Source organism: Hetaerina americana, unplaced genomic scaffold, assembly GCF_022747635.1.
Source record: "Hetaerina americana unplaced genomic scaffold, ioHetAmer1.1.p SCAF_24, whole genome shotgun sequence".
Lineage (NCBI taxonomy): Eukaryota > Metazoa > Arthropoda > Insecta > Odonata > Calopterygidae > Hetaerina > Hetaerina americana.
The window spans coordinates 7,854,491-7,878,031 of NW_027286808.1; positions in this window are offsets into that span (position 1 = coordinate 7,854,491).

Sequence of the window (23,541 nt, forward strand, 5' to 3'; positions counted from 1 at the left end):
TATTTTCTGTCCCGGTGTTTCTTTTTGGAGGGCAGGGGGGCGAGTCTGCGTCCAAAGGGGGGCTCAAAGCAGCATGAATCAAGCGTTAAGATGCCGAGTGACGTCCCCGTAAGTGTGTCTCTGGCCTTCTTTTTGTTAATCCCGTCAGTGGTGGAGGACAAGTCATTACTGCCCAAACGTATTCGAAAAATGTTCATTTGCCGCATCAAATCTTCCTTAGCGGAAAGTTCGGTAGAAATTGTATTCATTTAGTGAACTTTACCGTAATAAATTGAAAATAATTATTTTATCCATTTCAAATGTGATTTTTACTAGCGTCAAATTCTGTAGTAACAGTCTCTGGTCATTACAATCATTACACTGTTGGTTGAGTACTTAGTGATTGAACATGAGCATGCCGAGAAATTGGCACTCGTTCGATAAGTGATTTATACCTGTAGTGGACGATTTTTGGTACTAGTCTCGTATTCATTTTCTCTTACCGGACTTAATTTAACTCTATGCATTTGCCGGTTTTTGCATTTTGCTTTAATTATTTGGTCAGATAGTATTAAATTTCGATAATTATACTTTTTTCTTATTATATGGTATTTTACTCAAGGGTAATTTTTCTGTCATTAATCCTTGCCAGTAAATTTTTAAGCTATGGTTTGTGTCGTTTGTTGTTCATTTTAGTTATGGTTACTTTTGTTGCCAATGCTAGATGTTTTTAAGTTACGCTTAGTATTAATTCAATATTTATCCTACAGTTAGTCTTGGTCGGCGGTTTTTCATGTTTGTTGGTTTTATTATTAGGTGGGCCCTCGGAGTGAAACGGTGACTCCTTTTGCAAAGGTTTGGCGATCGACCTATGATTACCCAGTTGGACAGCTATATTTTTATTAAGGGCATTACTAAATGCTTACACTCTCCAAACACAACATTATTCTCGAAGATTATTTTCCTTATTGTTTTTTATACCAACGTAAGATAATCGAACAAACGAGGCATAGATACAAACACGATGAAAAAGACGACGTTTTTAGTCATGAAATGAAGCGCCAAACAAAGAAATATACCCTTACCTCTACGTTTTAAATATCTGTATCCAGTAACTTGATAAAATATAGTTATTACAAGAATTAAACTGCATTCATACGTCAAATTTCTCTTGCCTTAGGAAAGCTCCGCCTTATCCCACCTAGCGTTAATAAAGCCCTGGTTTTTTCATCGGGTAAAAGTGTACACTCCCAAAGAAATAACCAATATTATTGTGACCAACATATGTAATACTCTCCCGCCATGGCGATTATTCTTCTCCTAGTTGTCTCGCTTCTAGCCCTGGGAATTATGGGGTGGCAATATGGCGTATTTAGGATACATTGCATGTGTCATAAATCCGGGGCCAAAATGAGGTGCCTGAATTTGCGCCCTCTCGCTGCCTAACGAGTTTGGACACCCTGCAAGATGGCGTCCACCCTAAATCGGGTGACTTAGGCGCCTAAATCACAAGTCTGGACACAGCTTCAACATTTTAATTGGGATACCTGGGTATATAAACGTGGTAATGTCTTGATTTTCATTTTATAGTCGTTTCTGATTTTAGACTTGTATTTAATTAGCTTGGTCTTAATCGTAATTTGTTAAATTTTGAACTCCTTTCAATCTTTGATTTCTCATTGACAAACGCTCAAGCTGCCTCTCCGTTTCTAAGGGTTTGAACTGTTATGGACTATGTTGGATCGTAGTCTTCCGTGGCGTTCAGGATTCGTGGATGTCTCCATTTTCCGGGTTCCCGCCGCGTTGGTTGTCATGGTTGACGACAGTTTCTGTCGTCAACCATGACAACCAACGTTGTTAATCCCAACGATGTTGTTATGGACTATTTTCGGTGATCAAGACCGCATGTTTAAAAATAGAAATAATGTCATCTGTTTGCAGTTACGGAAGAGATAATTAAAAAAAAATAATCTCACCAGCCATCATATTCTCCATTCCCTCCGTGGGTAAATTTTAGACGGCTGCAAAGGAACTTCACGTGAATTTCGAATGTGGGGACGCACCCCTTGAGAAAGAAAGCCGTCAAATATTTGATGTCGGCGATAAAAACGTTATCATTCGCCTCCTCGGATCACGAGCATCCGTTTCACTCTTCTCGATTTTGCCGGAGTTTCTGGGAAGTATTGGGGAGTCTGGTTGCGTGCCTCTTCATTTCAATTATTTTTTCAAATTTTTTCATATTTTTATTTGTTTTGCGAGGCGTGTCCCGTTCATTCCCGTTTAATATTCCATCCTTGTTATAAAACGTCCCCCCCTCCCACTCGTGTCCGCTCCATTACTTTCCCCCATCCTCCGGCTCTGGTGATCTCGATCCGTATCTCTCTCCACTTAGCAACAGCAGTCCGAATATCTCTATTTATTTCTCTCTCTCTCATTCTCTTTCTCCTATTTCTCGGCTTTCTTTCTATGCGATATTCGAAGTTAATTATTGGCCCTCGATTCAAGGAAATATCGGAGTAACTCATCTGTATATCTAGTTGTATACGGGCATATAGAGCAATGTTGATGTAAATGCGTATTGGTATTACGTGGCGTAAACTTAAAACGTAGGGGTCACTCGTAAAATTCTCTGCAATCGGCAGGGGGTGTGTGCTCTACGATCTCGACTTTAGTTGACGTTTCAAAATATTTCGATCCTCTCACGCCACAACTTCGCTATTGTCGAAATTCTGGGGTAAATGCCCTTCCTGGCTCTTGGACAATTACTTTAATATATTCATAAATTTAGAAATGAACAGCCGGAGCTACAGTTGAGAATACGTTCTTGAGAAATGTAGCCGTAATTTTAACAAAGCGTAGCAGCAGGAGGAAATGTAACCCGAGCTCTACCTGCCACCTGGTGCAGAGAGCTGGGATGTAGTTGGATATATTCATAAATCTTCATAGATCCTCTTCCTAAACCTTCATAAATCCTCACTTTTTGCCCAATAATCCTACCCGAAGCCCACTCTCTGTTCTATTTTAATAAGTTTGAAGATGACTAAAACAAAGTAATAAGTTTTGTCAGTTTCAGTTTTGTACCTCGTGGTCAAGTTGAATAATGTCTCCAGAAATACGAGCAAGCAACGCGCCAAATGTCCTTAATAATTAAGATAGTGCGACGTAACGCACAGATACGCAACTTACACTTATCATTATGCTATGCTTGGGTGGATGCTTATCAGTCTGCCTCTCAATCAACCAAAGAGACCGGGATGTGAATAGCTCTTCCCACAGGAACCGGATGATATTACGTCATGTCGGTCACTTATGGTTGAGTGTTCATTGGCTGAGGATATATCGACTTCTTCCAGTTCTCCACATCGTCAGGGTTGACGTGCACAATGCATAGGAGTGATAGCCTTACATCGTCGTATTGCCACGTCGAATAACCCCCCTACTCCGCTCTCTCTCTCGAAGCGAAGAAACCGAATGGGGACTCCTCGAAACGAGGAGGTTGAGGAGGAAGTGGGGTCGGAGGAGACTTCAGACGCTCTCCTCCCAACTGCTCACCCACCTACTCCTTCCTCAATTTTTCCCAACAAAGGATTCTCACAAGTGCAGCGGAACGGCATGTCGGGGGGGGGGGGAAGCTAGGATTGGTGAGGAGAGAGGTTTTTAACGGCGGGAGGACGTGAAGGGGTTGGGTTAAGGGTAGGGAGAGGGTAGGGGGGGTGGGGGTTCGCTGCGACGGAGAGCCCGACTGGAGGAGTGTGTAATTAAGCCCGCGTCAGAAGTTAGCTTCCGTAATTGAATGGGGAGTGGGAGGGCATGGAGGGGGTGGGTAGATAGAGGGAAGGGGGGGGGTCAAGGAGAGATGGGTAGGGAGAAGGCGGAGGGTCCTGATGACCAGTTGAGGGTGCGGGGGATGGTTTATGGCAAAATTTCGGGACAGGAAAGCCTCGTGAAAGAGAGCGTTTTAGAGTGTCGTACCGACCGTATTGGTCATGGGGTGGTAGCTTTCCGACAGTCTAGGAGCCCAAATCCTTACTGTTGGGCGTGGGTGGTGTGTTGTGTCTTGAATAATATTCGTAATGCTAGTAGGTGTGATATGCTAGTTTTTGGAGCACCAAAACCGAAAAACCTCAGTAAGTGGCGTTTCTAGCTTGTCAGAGGCAGTCCGCGAGAAACAAGGCCTCATCTCAAGATTTGGGAGCCTCCTAAAATCCAAATTGGTGTAATCAATTTAAAAGCGGGATAGTCATTTTGTTTAAGGGCAACTATGAAAATACGAGCAGGTGCATTAAATCTACTTTTCCCAGGTAAAACAGTAACTTTAAATACACACATATATATAATGTGTAACGCGGGGTACCAGACCCAGGTAGAGCCTGAGTTTGGTTCCCCGCATTGCAGGATTATGCTCCTCCTGCCGTCCGCTGACCTTGGTTATTCGGGAGTGGAGAATTTAGGTGGAAGGAAAGGATAAAGTTAAATTTTCCTCGGAACCCACAATTTCCCCATGAATATTTAAAGATGAGTTTGTCAAAGTGTGTTTGATTCTATGTAAATAAATAACCTCGAAAATGAATGTATGGAGTGCGTTTTCTACTTCGATTTGGGCACCCCACCTATAATCTCCCCTCCCCCCAAGCCCTCAAATGACTCCCCCCCAAGTCTACTATCGTCCGATATACCTGACTACGCGTATGACGTGGATAATGGAAGATTAGTACTCTTGGACTGCGCAAGAATTTTAATTTCGAAGCGAGTGAGGCTTCTTTTTGGAACTCGTGGAAGAATATCCTTTAAATCTCCGATTAAGTATGTTCTTGGGAAAAATCAATCTTTCCAGTGGCGATATACGTGTTCTTTCTGATGGCATAATGAATTGAAATACACGCGAACTTATGGACACCTCACAGGCTCCAGTTAGTCTGTTTTGGTTCTTTGCCCAAATCATTTTATCTGCCCATAAATTAAAACGTTTTGATAATAATAATTAAAAAAAATAATTATAGAAAATTCCTTCGTGCTCTCATGGCCGTGAGAATACTGAGTGTTTGGAGATAGAATAATAAATGGGTCATCGCATGCTCGATTGTGACTAGTTGGTGAAGCCGTGAAAGTCTCTCGTCTTCTTGGTGTTTAATCGGATGTATTTGGCCGTACTTGGTGCTTCTATGAGGAATTTTTGAATCATCCTACATGTTTGTGCAAAATAATTTTATAATGCGTGATAGTGGAAAAAAAGCAGAGGTCAGTCTGTTGGCTAATGGATTGCTGAATCAGGCAAATATTCGAATAGTAAGTGGTATAAAAACGTACACACGCTGGCAATTTTTCTGTTGCGATTTGATATTAATTAGACTTAACTAGTTGGAGTAATTTGATCCACGCCTTACCCCACTAACCCCTTATCCCTCGTTTCATCCCATCTTGCTTGCTCGAAATCTGCCATACTCCTCCGTCTATCCGCTGCTTCTCTAAGGACCATCACGGAAAAATATACTATGTACGTGGTTTCATGGCTTGAAATCAAACAACCTTTAATTACGTATACTTGCAATTATAGTAATCCAAGTGTATAAGTAATCACAGTGTCCCCAAAGTGCTGCCGTTTTAAAAAATTCTTGTAAATATCACCTTTTGAAGTGTAGAGAATGTTTTGCCAGTAACCGGCTCTGTACCGAGATTTAGTTGATGCAACTTATCTGTTCATTGGTTAGTTGTCGAGTCAGGAGGAGTGGGATAATTAAAAAGAGGGCTTCATTTATTTGCAAAGTAATGTTCAACTTTGCTCAGTATTCTCTCCTGTTGAAATAATTAAATTATTATAGCATCAATTTGCGATGCGTTCTTTAATTTTGCTGGATCTCTGTTCTTCCGAGTCGGCAGTATTGTTTAAAAAAGGTATACATTAGCGAAGGCTCCATAAAACATTTCATGGTTTCGTTAACATTCGCCCAAAACATTAGCTCTCGATTAATTGGATAATTTTCGTAATGAATCAATAAAATATTGCCGTTGATGAACGATAGTGAAGATCTAATAAAGCAATAATATAGTGAATTGAGTAGATGTTACGGTTGTTTCTATGAAGAACGGCATGGCCACATGGACCAATTGAAAATAGGATGTGCGAAGCAGAGTAAAAACTAAGTAAGTTGATGGAGTAATCATAAACTCGGCTAGTTATATAATCGGATACCTGTCAAATATTTCTTATCAAGTAAATGGCCCTAGACAATTGTGAAGCGTGATTTTGGTTGGTGAATATGTTTTCAACTCTTTCGGAAAATATTACAAAAAATAGGCACCGTTAATGATAGAGCAGTGTGTTACGTCCTGTCGCTTGTGGTTCACAGCTGCTCGTAAAGTTTCCGAAGATGTTTGAAACGGTTCATTCCCCGTATGGTGGGGGAACGGATTAAAGAAAGAAGTGGATGACAAAGAAGATGGATGCGAAGGGACAATTTGGGGTAGGATACTTTGAAATTGATATTCAGTGTGTTTCCATCGGCTGTTACGCGTACGCGCGTGAGTTGGAATGGAATAACTAATGGTAGGTGGATGGCGTTTTAAACGTGTCAAGGGTGGAGATTTGATTTTGGTACGTCCAATTTTTGTGAATCTATATTTTTTCTGAGTCGTTCTTTATCATGCGTGGATTAATATAATTTTAAGTTATCGTTAGTATAAGTTAGTATTTTTATTGGCTGTAAAAAATAATGGAGACAATAAGATGAGTTACTAATACCACTCGTGTTTTTCATGTAGTTAGAGTGCGCCTTTTTGTTCAAAGAAAAGGCGAGGGTTTTAATGCCGTTTCGGGTTGGTGTTGTGTGCACTGTATGTTCAGCTCTTGGGTAATCCGATTAAGTGTGACTTACTGGTTTTCCAGGGGTACACGAGCCATCAGAAATATCCAAAATTAAATAAATCCCAAGTATCACACATTATGCCATCAGTCATGTATGATTATTGTAATTTAGGACTTTTTAATCGTTCATGGCTTTGATTAATTACTTCCCCCCTGCTTCGTCCCTTCTTGCTGCCATTAAAGCCACTGCCTTTTTTGACGGAACTTATAAAATAAGACGCGAGGAAAAGATAAGTGGAAACTTTGAAGTGGAGTGTTGCGTTGTTTAATTATGACATTTGGCCGTAGAAGAGAGGTGATGCGCGTAGGTAAACGTATTTCGAGAAGCGACTGTACAGAAGGATGAGTACAATGAAGCTGACGGGAAAGAAAACATACGAAGAAGGGATGGCGTGATAGAGGGAAGGTTATAGGGAGAATTTTGAAGAAATCAGGAAAAGAGATGCGAGAGATACACAGCGGCAATACGGTGCTCAAGACGGGAATGAAGCGAGAATGTTGGGTAAAAGAGGTAGGGGGAGGAAAGAATATGCATGTTGGATTGCTGAAGGGAGGGAGAAATGTGGCATTGGAAAGTATGTGGGTGAGAGAATTGATTGAGCGTAGTGCTCTTGATTTTATGTTAAAAAATACCAAGTTTGTCAGAAAGTCATGCTATTGTATCAAAGTTTCCTGGGTAAACATGAAACCAATCTTTGAGTAATTATATATTCATCATAATTAATAAAGGAAAAACCATCTGTTTAGATTTGCACCCCTAATGAAAGGGGTTCGGCAAACACGCGTTAAGTTGACCCTATCTTGCACCGCCATTGCCTAGGTCGTATCTTTGCCTGTCGTCTTTTCCATTCAATATCATGTTATTTATCTTTGTCCTCGACACACAAACAATCACTCTTGTCATCCCTTCCTGTCCCTTCTCTCGTACCCCTTTCCTTTTCCGTTCCTTTCGTTTTAAAACTCTTAACTTCTAAGTTAACGATTAACTTATTGATGTTGATCCGTGTGTAATTTCAATATTATTGTGTCTAGAAAGTGAAATCGACATTTTGTCTTGATTTACTGATCGTAGAGGGATAGAGTGGTAATTTTGAAATATATTTCATGTGTAATATATAACCGACCTGCATGAAAGACTTAGTACCTGAGGATGACGCCGATGCGTTGAAACTTGTCGTACCTAATAAAATTGGTGGAAGGGTAAATTTATTTTTTTACTTCAGTGTTATGTTGGTGTGGGCAACAAATCATAGTATCTTAATTCGGCTTCAATGTATTTGCGATCAATGATACCCTTTGCACTTTATTTCCTAAACTCATTTCCGCTCTGGATTAACGCGCCTGTGTAGGGTGGAAAATATCGGGGAAGGAAAGAGAGGCTCTATTATGTGCAGGAAAAAGTCAGTGAGCTAAGAAAGTCTTCAATTCAAATTTTGCCTCTTACCTATTCAGCTTCAAGTGAAGCAATCCTCAGCTTTCTAGATGAAGTGTTGAAACAGCCCCTTACAATAAAAAATAATCATTTTCGTTACTATAATTACCTTATTCCCGTCATCATATTAACAGAATATTATTCCTTATGTGCTATGTTTTGGTAGGTAAGATAGTAGAAGTTGAAAACGTTTGGAGAGCGCCAGATATTACTTAAGTAATCTCAACAACTGTTCTTACAAACTTAGCGAAAGTACGTCGAGACGTGACGGTAACCTGAAAATATAGTTACTAATAATAATAAATCGTATTTATTGGGGCAAGATTGAGGCTAGATAGTCCCTTCTTTCAGTTAACTTCCACTTCCCTATGTTCTCGATTGCTCAGTAAGAGCCAGCAATATTCTACGAAGCAGCAATTTAAGGTGATTCCCGTTGAATTCCAAAATACATATCTTTGAATCAAAATTAAACGAGTAGCAAACCAAATCTGGTTTCACTAAAAAAGAGAATATTGGATGAAAATGACCAATTCTATTTCCTCTAAAATATTAGTGGAATTGGATTAATTGATTTGTTCCAACAGCCGCAATATCCAGCAAATGATTGCTGCGCCTGTTGATTTTATAAAATATGTTTGTAAACAGCAGGGAAAATTATCGCACCGACTTACTGACTTGGCGTACACACTGACTGAGCACTGACATATTTCCATTTTGCTTACGTAGGTAACTGAGAAAGATAAAGCGTTTTGATTTTAATCCCGAGTGTGAAATTTCAAGGAAATGTGATACGCGATTTCGTACCAACTGTACAAAAAATATGGATCTTGTTAGCATACATGTTCACCATTCACTGTTTATACTATATTTGCTATATACTGTGGTCCGCTTTTTTGTTGGGCGTATCAGTACTCCCCACTAACTGCTCTGAATGTATTTTCGACGAAGTGTTCATTGATTGCATTAGTAACGTTTGGCGGCTCTTGGCTGGTAATCTAGAGGAAATGACTCATGCATTCCGATTGTGAGTCGTGAAGCTCATTCCCTTCGTGGGCGTTGATGCTGAGTAGAATCATGATTTATATTTGTCCTGTTCACTAGTAGCGCGCTTTGCCATCGAAAATCGTATTAGCAGAGGTGCTGATATTCGTATCTAGGGACTCTGGGAAGGAAGGAGCGAATGAAAAGCATGAGGCCAAATTCAGAGTCGCGTGTCGTATCCCCAGGTCGGTTATTTTTTAAAAGCAGCGTGCCGTGTCATTGGGCTGCTATTGGAAGAGATGATTTCCTTCGCACCCCACGGTTGTCGCAAAGGCTTTGAGCTACCGTACGGTTTCCCTCTCGAGTTTTCCCTTTTCGCGCCTGCCCTTTCCCTTTCCATCTCACTCCCTCTCTATTACTCCCTCCCCTCCTTTCCTCACCTCTCCTCTCAACGCCGCCTTGGACTCCTCTTTCGCGCAATGCCGAGATCATCGCTTTCCGATCGATTTCTCCGCGACCTCGTTCTCAACCGAAAGGGCATGAGACTGTGTGGTGGGTATGACTCTTTGAGACCGAGGGCCGCGGGAGTGTGTTACTCCGCACAGTTCCTTTTGTCCGTCTTCCGACCGTCCCCTCCTCAGCGCCCTACGTTGATTCTTTTCGGATCGGATAATGTGTGTGTTTGTGTCGGAATACGGTTTTTGTCTGTCGGACGAAAGGAATTTACCGGAAGCCATTGTTAGGAGCGTATAAAGATATCCAGGTCCTATTTTTTCCTTTTCATTTTATACACCCAAACATAGTGACCTTAAAATGAATAACCTATTTGCAGGAGGTGGAAGTCGAGCTCTCGGGTCTCGTTCCCTACCGCGGTCTTCGATTCCATTGTAGTCGTACTGCATCCGTGCGAACCGCGAGAGTTGCCATTGAAACTCGCCTTTTGTGAGTGGCCGCGTTTTCGGTGTGTGTTTGTATGTGGACGATGGTATGGATGCGGGCTTTTTTCCCTCGTCGACGTTTTCGGCGCTGCATCCCCGTCGACCGTGGTTCGGAAGTCTCCGCGACACAATGTGATCCACGACCGAGGCAGATTCAGGTTTTGAAGTAGTGGAGGATGAATAAGAGTTTTATTTGCTCTGCTTGGTGGGAATGGTACCTATCGGGCGCGAGGATGAAGAGGAGTAGGCTGACTTTGACGATTACCTCTGGCCAGGCTACTTTCTTCGGAGCTTCTTTTTCCCTGCAGTTCCGTGAACGAAATACCGAGGCTATCTTGACTAGGGCGAGAGGATAGCGCCTTCCTTAGACTTTGGCTTTGTGTCTGGGACCCAAAGAATTGGGTGGCTAATTCAAATGTGTTAAGTCTGTTCTTGTGTCTGGAGGTCCCTATGCAACGGTTTAATTTACTAGAAGAAGGAGGTCATGGAATAATCAATTATATTAAATGGGCTTTCTGTTAGCCTGGGGCCCATTTGATTTGCGACAATGGATGGTCTATGTTGATAAATTCGCTAGGTCGTAAATAAAAATAAGGTTGCAGTACAACACTACTCTCTCTACTAGACTGTCTCCAAGTACTCGTGAGTTTTTTTGCTCATTAGTCGAGCGTTTGAGAACAAAGAAAAATGCTTCACTAAAGCGAAGAAAATACTACTGAGAGTGTATATTCCTAGGTACTTGTGATGCATTTTCTCAAAGCCTTATCTTTTTTATCAAGGGTTTGATGGATGCTTTTAGTTTTGTCGTATTTTTATTGTCTCACGTGTGTGACGTGGGTTTTCGGATCTCAAGTGTTCGTTTTTGTAATAATAGAAAAAATTTCGTAACCCAATACGACCTCACCGCTCGTGGGAAAGGTCAGTTACAGTCAATCGAATATCTCCGTAAGAAAGAACAGCATGACATTAGGGAGTATTTCATTGGTGGGAATTTCAAGTATAAATGGGATGCAAAGTGAATGGTCTTTAATTAAAAACACCTCACGTAGATTAAAGAAAGCGCATTGCAAATAGTTGATGAAATATGTTTAATAAAACTGCAAAACATAGAATAACTGTTATCGGGACTCGCTGATGTGTATGTTCTACTATATTGGATTTTCCCTTACCAGTATCTAATTTGTACACATAAACGGGATACCATTTTGATATTTTAGTTATCAGTCATAATCTCACTGTCAGAATTCAAAAATTAAAAACAAAGAGCTTTACGATTTCGATCGAAATACTTTAGTGTGTACTTCGTGTATATGCTCTGCTATTTCTCCCAACGCTGATTGTCATCCGCGACGCCTGGAAATGTCAGTATTTACAAATAACAAACTACCTGAATTAAGGTTAGTTATTTAAGTTAATAGAATTCCAAACTAATTACAAATGAGCGATTTTGAAGTTTTGCAGTACAAAAATTTTGTTCCGCCACTTATTTCCTCCTCTTCCCTAAGCTTGTATTAATTGAGATGGATTAAGTAAACGAAACCAATTCTTACCATGTACAAAAGTTCCTGAGCGATGTACACATTTTTGTGCGCGAATTGCTTAACTCTCAACATCAAATTTATTCTTTAAACTGTTTATTAACCTTCATGGAACCAAACTTCCGGCTTCGAACCAAGGGATAAGTAATGATTAATGAGGCGCGCAATGTCTAAACTTGAGTTTAGTAGTCTTCCAATTATAAAACGTTTATTTATTGAAATTTTCAAAACGAAGTCATCTCTCCCATCTATTCTTTAAACTTAATAATTATTTAGAAATTATTGGGAAAGGTTAGATGTCCTTGGCCTCTTCATTTACTCCATTTATCATGAGTATCAATGTGACAAGAGAACATTCGTACTGATGGGTTTATATACCTACTCGTTTTTCCCTCGCACCTTTTGCGGTCGCAGCGAAACAAAAAAGGTAGCTCTCCAGCAATTTTAATCGAAATGTTGTGTGTTATTGGCATTTTGTTATTTTTATTCATGAGCTCTTGGCTTCATTCCCTTACGAAAACTCAACAAAGCTGAATACCTAATCGTTCACAGCTGAAAGGCTGATGTCCCAGCAGATTCTGCCAAATAATTCTACGTACCTACAGAACGTCTACGTGCCCCAACGTACGGCCCGCAGAACACAAGAGAATGATTCGGTAGTTTTTTTCCTTCTAACCTGTCGATGAGATAGGATTTGTATTATTGTCCCCTGCTTGTTAAAAAAGCGTCCTAGTTGAGGCTACTATCTCACAGTCGTGGACACGAATTGGCCTCCACTGTATGGATCTCTTGGATCGTAATGTAAAAATAAACAGACATGAGTCAATAGGAAATCAAGACATCGGTTGGTCAGTCATTTCTTTGAAAAATTCATGGCGTATTTCAATGAGGTCGGGTAATTTTTTTCTTACGCCTAACTGCCATTAATTCAAATGCTCCCGTTTGCACTAGCGACCGATCTGGCGGGCCCTCTGGGTGCATGCGCCCATAGCTCGTGTAGTCGAAAGAATGTGGGTAGGCACAGTCTCATGCAGGCTGTCAGTAGAAAAATACCCGCGAATTTGACGATTCGCAGACGACCACACACTGTTCAGACACCTCGCCCTTGAGCCCAGAATTCTGGACTACTCCTCGTCGAGTTAAATTTATATCTCCTTGGAATTCCTCTTGCCTTTTCCTGAAACGAAGCAGTGCACAGCCATGTGGAGGTTAACGCATTCCTTGATTGAGCCCTACTAAAGCCCCTCGGTTCGGTGTATGGATTGCAATTCCTGGAGGATACGGAATAGAATGTTGTGTTCCATAATCCCCGAAATCACCATTTCCCAACGGTTGCTTCCCTTGAGTGAGTTGATCACCCTAGTTGACGAAATATTGTCCCTTAAGTCGTTAATTGAGTGATGCGATATTTATTATTATTAAAACTTAAATATGCAGATAGACAAGGTCAGGTGGCACACCAGTCCCAAGTATTATAATCAAACTTGCCTTGGAAAAAAATAACGTGACATACCATGATATGAATCAATATTACAAAAGATAATAAATAAAATCAGTCGGTAAAAAAAATACTCTGGAAGGAAACTTCGAAACACAAATCTCTAACACAAAAAAAGAAAATTCCCATCTTATGACCATCAGTTACCCAATCAACAAGAAAAAAATAAAACTAAGCTGTAGCATACAATTTTACACAACACATCAATCAAATTATTACATAACATTTTTGCATCTTTTCTGAAAAGTATTCACCCTGTTAGGAAAAGGCTCGAATAGTTTTGCAGGTTAAGGTGTTCCAATCAACAATTGTTTTATTAAGAAAAGAAAATTTTTTATTCCTTCTTTGTGCCCGGCATTTGACCTTGAATTTGTGGTCATTTCTCCTTGTAAAATTTGGATTTCCCGCCTCTTTCCTTAGTTCTGCCCAAGCTTTCTCTCCCTTCAGAATGCGGAACATTCCAGAAAGTCGCATTTTTCTTCTAATTGTTAAACGTTCCCAGCCCAGCGTTTTTAACATTTCAGTCACACTCCCTATCCTCCTATGCTTCCCCAGTACACTTTGGGAAGCCTTTCTCTGTACCCATTCCCGTTTTTTGATATTTCCTTCTTCGTGCGGGTCCCATTTAATATTGTGATGTTTTCTATCTTGATACGTACTACAATTGTCCATAATTTTTCCGGAATAACTAACTTTTAAGGGGAATGAAGTCATGAAAACGTTAATCGCAAGCTTTGACGCTCATTGACGACCGTTTCGTCAAGTGATTATTACAGTTTCTTAAAATAATTATAGATGAAAACTCAGCTGTTGATTTGGCTGAATGAGGAGTAAAGTTACCATAGATTTCAAATTCGTGAAGCTCTCACGCTAATTGTGAACTGGGTTTTAATTGGTTCGTTAATACTTCTAATTTTGGAAGAGTTGTAAGATTTGAAGATTCGCTTGAAGAAAACTAATTCGTTTTCCTCTATTTCGCGAATAATTAGGGTTCGTAGGCGGCTCTGGAACACTAGCTAAATCACCTATGGTAGGAGTAATTACGGTGCACTTTTTATGTAATTATACACGTTTTTTGATGTTGTTTACTTAGATATCAACGCGGATCTGATTCTACAAATAATTTATGGCTTCTCCAGTGTGAATGAATTGCACATGTTCAGAAAATTGCTGCGAAATGCAGAATTGTTTTGTTAATATTTGGCGAAAAAGAATCTTGAAATATTACTTCTCACGGTTGTGTGTATGATTATGAAAAAAATCTTGCGTTTTGCAGAATTCCTTCTAATTACCTTATATCCGATTTTAATCGGAGTGCATGTTATATGCTGAAAATAATATTATATTATGTACAACATTCTTAATGTGAGAAACTTAGAAAAAGCCGTATAATATTTAAAATTAGTCACTTATTTTGTTAACGAATCAGAGTAAATGTTTAAATAATAAGACTAAAAACTCATCTGAAATATACATTGCTTTGACGGAAAAATAGCTAATTTTTGAGCCCGAGCGTATTAACTGCATATTGTTCCATGCTAAATACGCTACCTAATTCAGTTGTACAAGAAATTATTAATGTGAAGATTATTTGTTAGTGCGTTAGGTGAAGTGTCCGTTCTAGATGTAATTCGATATTTCGAAATGTCTTGGATATTGGTTTCATCACAACGAAACCACTTATTTTTTCGTTTAATCACACATGAACAACCTCATCGCGACGCACATTGCCATTTATCGGTAACTCGGGGAACCTGGTGAAATATCATTGTGGGGTGAAAGCAGAATATGCCGATTGGAGAAAAGAAAATCCAGTGATTTTCTTTCAGTCGCGAGGATCGCTGGCTGGTACAAATAACTGCGCGCCGCAAAAATATCCTGGGGAGTGGACCTGTATCCGGGAGTGGACCTGTATCCGGGTCTACGTCCTCGACGCTGTTTTCTCTCTTCCACATCCCATTCACTTCGTTCCCTGCGTTCACGCTTTACGGCGTTCATTTTTGTCCCCTCCTCGCCTCCCTCCCAGTCACCGTCTCTCCCATCCAACCCCCTTCGCGATTAGATTTAAAGACTCCTTTCAACCAATCAGATCTAACCCGCCCGCCCTGCCCCGCGAGGCATTTCCGCCGCCTCCCACCCCTGTTTCGCTTTCCATCCCCTTCTTTATCCCATCCCTCGCCTATCTAAGCTCTCTCCCCTTCCGGTCCCCAGGAATCTCCCATTCAATCCCATTCCCTACCGACGTCCTTCATTCCGTTAGCGGCGCAGCCCGCCGCTCCGCCTCGGCCTTGCCGCCTCTACCCCCGGTTCCTTGCCCTTTCAATCCCCCCCGCGGAATACTCCATTCTTCTCTCCCCTCCATTCATTTCACGTACTATTTTCCGCGGTGGAGACCTTCGACTCGTTTAGCTGATCCGGAACATAGTCGTCTCCGCATCAAAGGGATTTTTTTCAGCCAGAGCTTTGGCGCTTACGTTTTGTTAATTCCTTTTCGCTGCACCCACACACCGACTACGAAACCGTACTAATATATTCGTGCCAATTGTGTTCCACAACTTGGTGACGCCGCACACTTATTTCTGAGGAATATCTCGATATTTCTTTCATACAAGTCCCCTATCCCAGGGACTGGGTCTTTTCTGTAGCAGGTTTTCCTTTTTGTCATCTGCATCTGAAAGTCGCCGTGTGGACGTGTGACAGTATTTCCGTCAGCCATTAGTGTCACATACATATAGTTTATCACCATAGGCGATATAGGTGTGTAGGTGATCACTAAGAATATTGTAGATCACCTAATACATACTATGTACTGTCCTAAGAGTTGTCGACATTATGGGTTATTCTGGAGATGTTGACTGGAAAAATTGAGTTAATCTTACATGTAGAGTTGGATGAACGTATATTTTTAATTTAATATAGGAAAACTGAGGGCACAGCAGTGTAAATTAAGTTTCCTGGATAGCTCAAGTGGTTAAGAGCCTCCGCCCGGCAAGTGGAAAGATCCGGAGTTCAAAATCCAAATCAACTCTCGACTCGCCGGGCTGATGCTCTAACCATTTGAGCATCGAGCTATCGAGAAAACGTAATTTACATAGATCTGTGGGTCTTAATGCAACCAAGAACCCCGATTTTTTGGCCAAGAGATGGCGTCAGGAGGCTGTTTCACCCACCGAAAGAGAAATACACGACACACAAGAGGAAAGACATTAGGCAAGCAATCATACAACATTATATGAAGGATATTAGCAGTGCGCTTCGGTACACGCATTGCCAGAAGAAAAAGACGAGCCAAATTGGCCAAATAGACATTCAAACGCGAAATCTCGCCATATGGCGAACAAATATTCATTAACATGGAAATAGAACACGCACATGTATACACAAACTAAAATATGATTGTTGAAGGGACTAACTTGATCAGGGACTTCTTATCTAACTGCGGACAAAAAGCGTCGAGTTGAGTTCATCATAGGCTGGTGTAACTTCAGGAGCGCCACTGGGAAATGTTATAAGCCATCTACTCTTCTGCTGATACATAAACGACCTAGGATCCCACATGGACAGCAATCTTAGATTATTTGCTGACGACACAGTGATTTAAAGAGAAATAAAGGTACCGGCGAACAACGTGGTCCTCTCTAACCCTTTAGACCAAGTATCAGAGTGCTGTTAAGTAGTAGTTTTAGGGGAAGCGACCGACAGCTGAGGTCATTTGCGCCATAAGGGATGGGCAGGAAAGCATGAAGGGTGGAGAGAAACCTGGCATTGGCATTAGCCTACTCTTAACGAAAGGAGCCAAGGGGTCCGCACTTTAAGGACCCATCCGACGGGTGGCGTACTCAATCGAAGTGCCGTCTCCAGGATTCGAACCCGGGCACTCTGGGTGGGAAGCCAGTACGCTAGCCACCGCACCAACCGATCCCCGAGTGCTGTAAAGAATAGGGATTAGACTTAAATTTCAGAAATTGTACATAATTGAGTTAGGAAATAAGAGAAAAGATAAACAAGACATAAATTTTAAAATTGATGTTTGTTAATACGAGTTTCACGTTTCAGAACATGTCAAATACTTGGTTGCTATTCTGACATCAATCTTGAAATGATGTACACATATTACAAAAACCATGGGTCAGTCTTAAGGAAAGCTAAGTTTCCTTAAAGGAGTTGTAGGCAAATATAATGAAAAAGGAAACTAAGATGTGTTATTTCGCTTATACGAGCTAAGCATCCGGAATCCTTGGGAGAAAGCGTTAATCAAAGAATGGATGGATTAACTGTACAGTAAACCCCGAGTTTTTACGCGAAGTCGAGGGAATTGTTATATCACAGTTTCAATGTTATGGAATACACCACCGGGATAGAATAGACAGAGACACCCTCCCAAACATGTGATCGTTCTTTTCTCGCACAATACTCAGTCATAACAAAATCAAACTCGAGTCCGAAAAAAATATGATTAGCTTGAATATGAAAATTATGGGGAATTAGTCCAGGAATTATTTCATGATTTATAATTGCGTTGAAGAGTTTTTGCATATGAGCCAACACATATTCAAGTGTATGTATGAATTAATATCTCTACATGTGTGGCTGATGCCCTAATACCATCCGCCCACGCTCTTGCGGTGGCTTGCGGGGTATTGTAAATGTAAATAGATACTGTCATGAACCCAGATTGTGTGTGAGTGAAAGGATTCCTTCAGTCGCTGTGCTTGGCATTCAATTTCCATCAACATCTCGTTGAGGCCTCGTCTACCAGTGCGATACGGAGATAGAATTATTCCCTTGATCGCCAGCGTCAAACACACACGATCTCTATTTCTCTAGTCAATTGTCTTTTGTGTGATCGTGGTGGTTCCAATGGCTTATAGCCCTGCGTTTCCAATTATATCGTGTGTGACGCTTTGTATTATTTATGTAATTACACGTTTTCTTGAAATGGGAAGATTTTCTCTATCTTGTTTAATTCTGAAATTAGATCATTCTATGCAGGGCCTTATATGATCGCCGAGAATTTAAGTGAGATTTACTGCACCTATCCTGAACTATTTCAGTCGAACATTTCCCAACTCGTCGTTTGATGAATCTAGGTTTCTTTTAGGCAGCTCTGCAGATGTATATAACGTGTTCCCCTCTTAGGATCGATGTTAGCGCGACTCCCAAGCATGTTAATTGGCTCGCTGCGTTTCTCTTTACCTCTCTGCTTCTCCGAATTTGATATACAGGGTTCGTCCGGAAAATAAGTGTACTGAGCTCAGGAAAAAAAAAATTATTACACTTTTACATATCTTAAGCTAATATTCCTCAAAATAGGACCCTTGTGAGTCGATACACTTGTTCCTGCGGCGTTCCCATTCCTGGAACGCTCCCGCGAAGGCATCATCGGGAACCTCTCGAAGACTCGTCGTCGACCTCTTCTCTGCCCTCCACGAACATCTTGTGCCACCGAAAGATCATGTTTCTGGACATGGCTGACTCCCCGTAAGCCTGGTTAATCATACCGACAGTTTCGGTAGACGATTTCCCAAGCTTTACCGCAAATTTGATGGAATAACGCTGCTCCAAAAACTTCGGCATCGCGTTCCGTGACGTGGGTCGAAGCGTGGAGGTTCGCGTTAACAGAGCTCCTCACTACACCACAGCTCAGAGCCGACTGCCTTTTTCAGCGTCGCTTGCCAACATCACAATGGGTTGTGTGATCTTATACGTTAATATGCATCTATCTCATTGCGGTGGAACATTTATTCTTTTAAGCGTTTATATTCCGCCAATTTGACATTGTTTTTTGCTAGAAATGTTCCATCTACGGTTGCCACTTAGATGCCAGAGCCCCTGGCGCAGGTGTCCCTCTGCTATGCTTTTAAATCTCGAAGACTACATTGTACAGAGAACGCAGGAATATTTGAGTGGTCTTCTGTTGGAAAGCTGCGGAATCTTATTGGTTTTCTCATTAATTTCAACGAATTGGGTGTCGTTTCTATCGATTTAATGTTATCCCGAAACGCTGCTATGCATTTAAACCTTATGTTCATGGCTCGAACCTTTGGGATAAAATTATTTATGCAGTCTATATTCTCCCTCGTTTACGAATTCCTCGATTGTTTTGAAAAGGAAGGCTCAAAACTTCCGGAACTGTTGAAGCAAACGTAATGAAAAGTTTATATTCGTCTAAGTTATAATAAAAATACTAAATTTGAAATTACTTGCGCATATTTAAATACCTTGCTATTAAGGTCCCTACGAAAACATTTGATGGCAGATTGAGTGCTCATCAATTGCATTCGTTGTCACGTACATGAAATATTAAGTTATATGGAAGAGAACCATCAGATGAATGATTTTTTATCTTTTTTAAGTTGTGGAAATCTGGGAAAAATATTTTTTAAACATGAATTTAAATAATTTATTTAATTTTCTTTGAAGGGCAATGGATTTTGTATGATATATTAATGATCCAATTAATTTTGAAATGAAGCATTGCGTGACGTAAGCTGTTCTTAGTCTAGATAGATGCTGCTCTTTAATGATATCTGTTGTAAAGAATGATGACGCAATGAATGAATAAAGAAATTATATGGAACGAGCAACAGTAATAAAACTTAAGTCACTTGCTCGTCAACCATGAAAACGTTCTTTACAATAACGTCTAAATGAAAAGATCACCTCTCTAAATTAACTTAACGTGATGAAGTTCGAGCGTTTCATTATTGAAAATGTTGTCCGCTTAATAAAATAGGAGTGTAATCGAAACAGCTTTCATATATTTTTGGTATACCTGTTCCCCTGCAAACAAATCAAGGTGATATAAAAGTTAAAATCAGATGAATATTAGGTGTAGTATTGATTGGCTCGAAAATGCTGACTTGAAGGGAGGATATACTACGAATATAATAATTGATAATTCGGGTTTAGATGGATTTTGAGAAGGGAGTTGAGAAAAATGAGATTCATTAGACTAGGTGGTGGTAGAGTTTTTTTGAAGAATAGGGGTGGTGAAATACGGAGAAACCATAGTAAGTAGATATTTAATACGCATTTTAAAATGTATGCACTACTAATGGAAAGACAATTTTAATAAATATTAAGAGTGAGAAAGAAAATAGTTATCGCAGTGACTAGGAATTTGAACTTCGTTACTCACAGAAATGATCAATTATGAAATTGGATCAGTGGTTATGAACTAGTTATTTAAAGATAAACAATTAATTTATGAAGAGTTGTGTAAAGGACAGTGGTATGCGTCACCAATTGCTTTGTATTGAAGATGAAAAAATTGTTTTTAAACTGGTTCTCTCTCGTTAAAACATTTTCTATCACTTATCACATATAATGTTTACCTTGAATTTCTAAAACCTATATTTATAATACAGAAACTTGCGCGTAGAAAAGATGAGTTTCTATATCTCTTAGTTCAACTGTGTTATTCATATAATTTAATGGGAAAGGTCTCATATGTATTTTGTCTAGATTAAGGAAATTGATATCCTGGCCTTCTAGTACTCAATGACATCAGCTTTTTTGTCTGTGCAGTTAGCCTTGAAAGTATGAAAAAATTAATTAAAATCATTCCTGTAGTATTGAGAACTTGAAGCGTCCATCCAATCAGTGACAGGATAAGAATCCCTTTTTAAATATTATTCCATTTTTGCTAATTGTGTTTGATTAATTATCCCTCCTTAAAGTTTCCTCAACACATTCTTATGTTCATCCCGCAGGAGGTAGTACTAATTCATTATTGACGTTTACGGAATAAGCTGCATTCCCTTTTTTCTCATCCTGTTAATTTTTCCGAACAACTTAGTGTCTTCGAAACAGGAGAACGGCCTCCCATCTGCCTTCCTGCGGAGTTACCTCGGAGGTTTTGGGCCTATTTCCTCCATACCCGCTAAACCCCATTAGGGCATCCCCCGCCTCCAGTTTCCTACCTCCCACCTCCTCGATCCCTCTCTTCCCCATCCATTCCCACAACCCTCCCACAGGGTCTCTCCCCGCGCTCTGTGGACCCTTTTGCCTCCTCCATCCTCGCCCCCCCATCTAACCCCCCAGCTAGCAGAGAAGTACTCAGGCTGCATGTTTCGGTAACCCCACTCTGTTGGCGCGCTCCAAATCGTTTCCTGCGGCGGAGCACGCTTAACGTCGTTATTCTACGTGGGATAGTTTCCGGAATGGCCCCGAAATCATCCCCCCCTTGCACCCACCCACCCTCTGGCATTCCTCCCCAACCCTCTCTGTCTCTCCAAACTCTCCGAAAGGGGATAGGATCCCACCTTCCCTCATTCCCTCCACGTACACATCCGCTTCTGACTCTTGGGCCGCTGCCCTTGCGAACGGATGTATCTTTCGATGCTTTCGGTGTCGATCGCTACTTCGTCCCCCCCCCCTCCAGCACTCCTCGAGGGCGCGTGGATCCTTGGAGCCACTTAAGTTGTCCATTTATTCCGGTAGTGCCGAGGCGGGTGCGCCAATGTCCCGTGCTCGGCATTCATGCTAACTTAAGATGGAGCAATCGGGAATACAACAGTTTGTTATGGGAAAATTAGTGGCAGCACAGAGGGCAACGGAATAATGAATCGAGCGTGTCGAATGCCGCTGCTAAAATTTTCACTGGAATCTTGTCGATTCCACTGCTTTGCGCCACTTAGCCTCGCCTTTAGTGGAGCTGCATGGGAAGTACAGGGCGGAGTTAGGAGGGCGTATCGGTGGAAGTTTAATAGCTAATGGGTGTCCTATGTGAGAAGATTTCGTTCCGAGTGAAAATTCAATTTTTAGATGTTACTGTGTGCTAAGAGAGTATTTAAATGGAGATTGGGAGTATATTTTACGACTAAGAAGTATTCCAGTGGAAATGGTAGAGTTTTCCGAGGGAAAAGACAAAAATTCTTTGAGCTTAAACGCTGTAGAAAGAACTGGTGAAGCATTCTGAAAAATGTTATTAATGCATCCGAAAAAAACCGTTTTCATTTAGTTATATCCTGCAGATAATCTTCAAAAAGAATAGTGTGATGGTGAAAAATTTCATCTCCAGTCCAATATGTAGAGCTCCTGTGATCGCACTGAAGTACATTTCTCTATACTTGGGTAGGATTTGCTGCATATATCTTTCACAAAAAAATAGTGTATCGCATTTTATTCACTGTCATAATTCATCTTACCGAATGTTAACAAACCGGTCGATATTTCTCACAATTCCCGTTATCTTTTTTTGTTCTTGACGGGTAATGTTAAAATTAACTGTTTTGGTACTGTTGCGACTTGTTGTCATACTCAAAATTGTTATGAAAAATAGAATAATTCAAACTTCATCAGTGTTTATATAATCCTGTTTAGAGGATTTTATGGAAATGACATTAGATGCGTCCCTCTTAAACGATAAACGTAGTAATTGCATTAAAATTTTACTACGCTTAAATCATAGATATGCTCGTGACTTGACCGTGTTAAAGCTCTAGTTTGGAAGACTTTTTGGTTTATTCTCTCTCTAAAGCATGGTACACACTTAAAGCATGTGTTATGCTGGTGCTAGTTTGGCCTCACGGCATTTAGTGTGCAACATTTGTGTGCTCGGAAGTAATCAGCTGTGTCCATATTCGAGTGTGAATAGCAGAGGGAAGACCTAAAGCCCGACTGAGCCTGCCATTTGTTCGCTACTCCGGCAATAAGGGCCACTCCACCACGCACATCCGCACGAGTGTGCGTGGCCGAGTAGCTGGATTTCACGCAGGGTTTTTTACTCTCTCCACTCTGCTTTCCGTGTCCACCTCCAATATAAATGCAGATTCATCTTTATCGATACGTTTATGGTTCTTACGCAAGATTCTTTCTTCGGTGAAAGAGGTTGACTATATTGAGAGCGTAATTGAGGTGCTACAGTTGATTTCGTAAACAGAGATGATTTGGTAATTCATTTAAAGGGAGCTCTCGAAGAGTCATACCTAAAAGAAACATAATAACTCATGTTAAATAATCTTGATTATCTGTAAGTTGGTATGTATTCTTTTTAGAATAAAACGAATTTGCAATGCGGTTCTTGCGCATACTCTCTTTCGTTTGTCTCCGGACAAGGAAATTATTTGTTGTATTTTGTCTGTTTTTTACCGTCCTAAATGATAATTACATCAGTACAATAACAGTCAGAGAACTTCGAACGTCATCGTGCTTCGGATTTATGATTATTATTAATTAATCTACCGGTTAAGGTAGGCTTTGGATGGACACCACTCCAAATAAATATTTTGTTACTCCTAACAAAAAACAATCCAGTAACCTACTCTACATTACGTCCTTCTTCATCTCTGTGTATTTCCTTCCTCCCT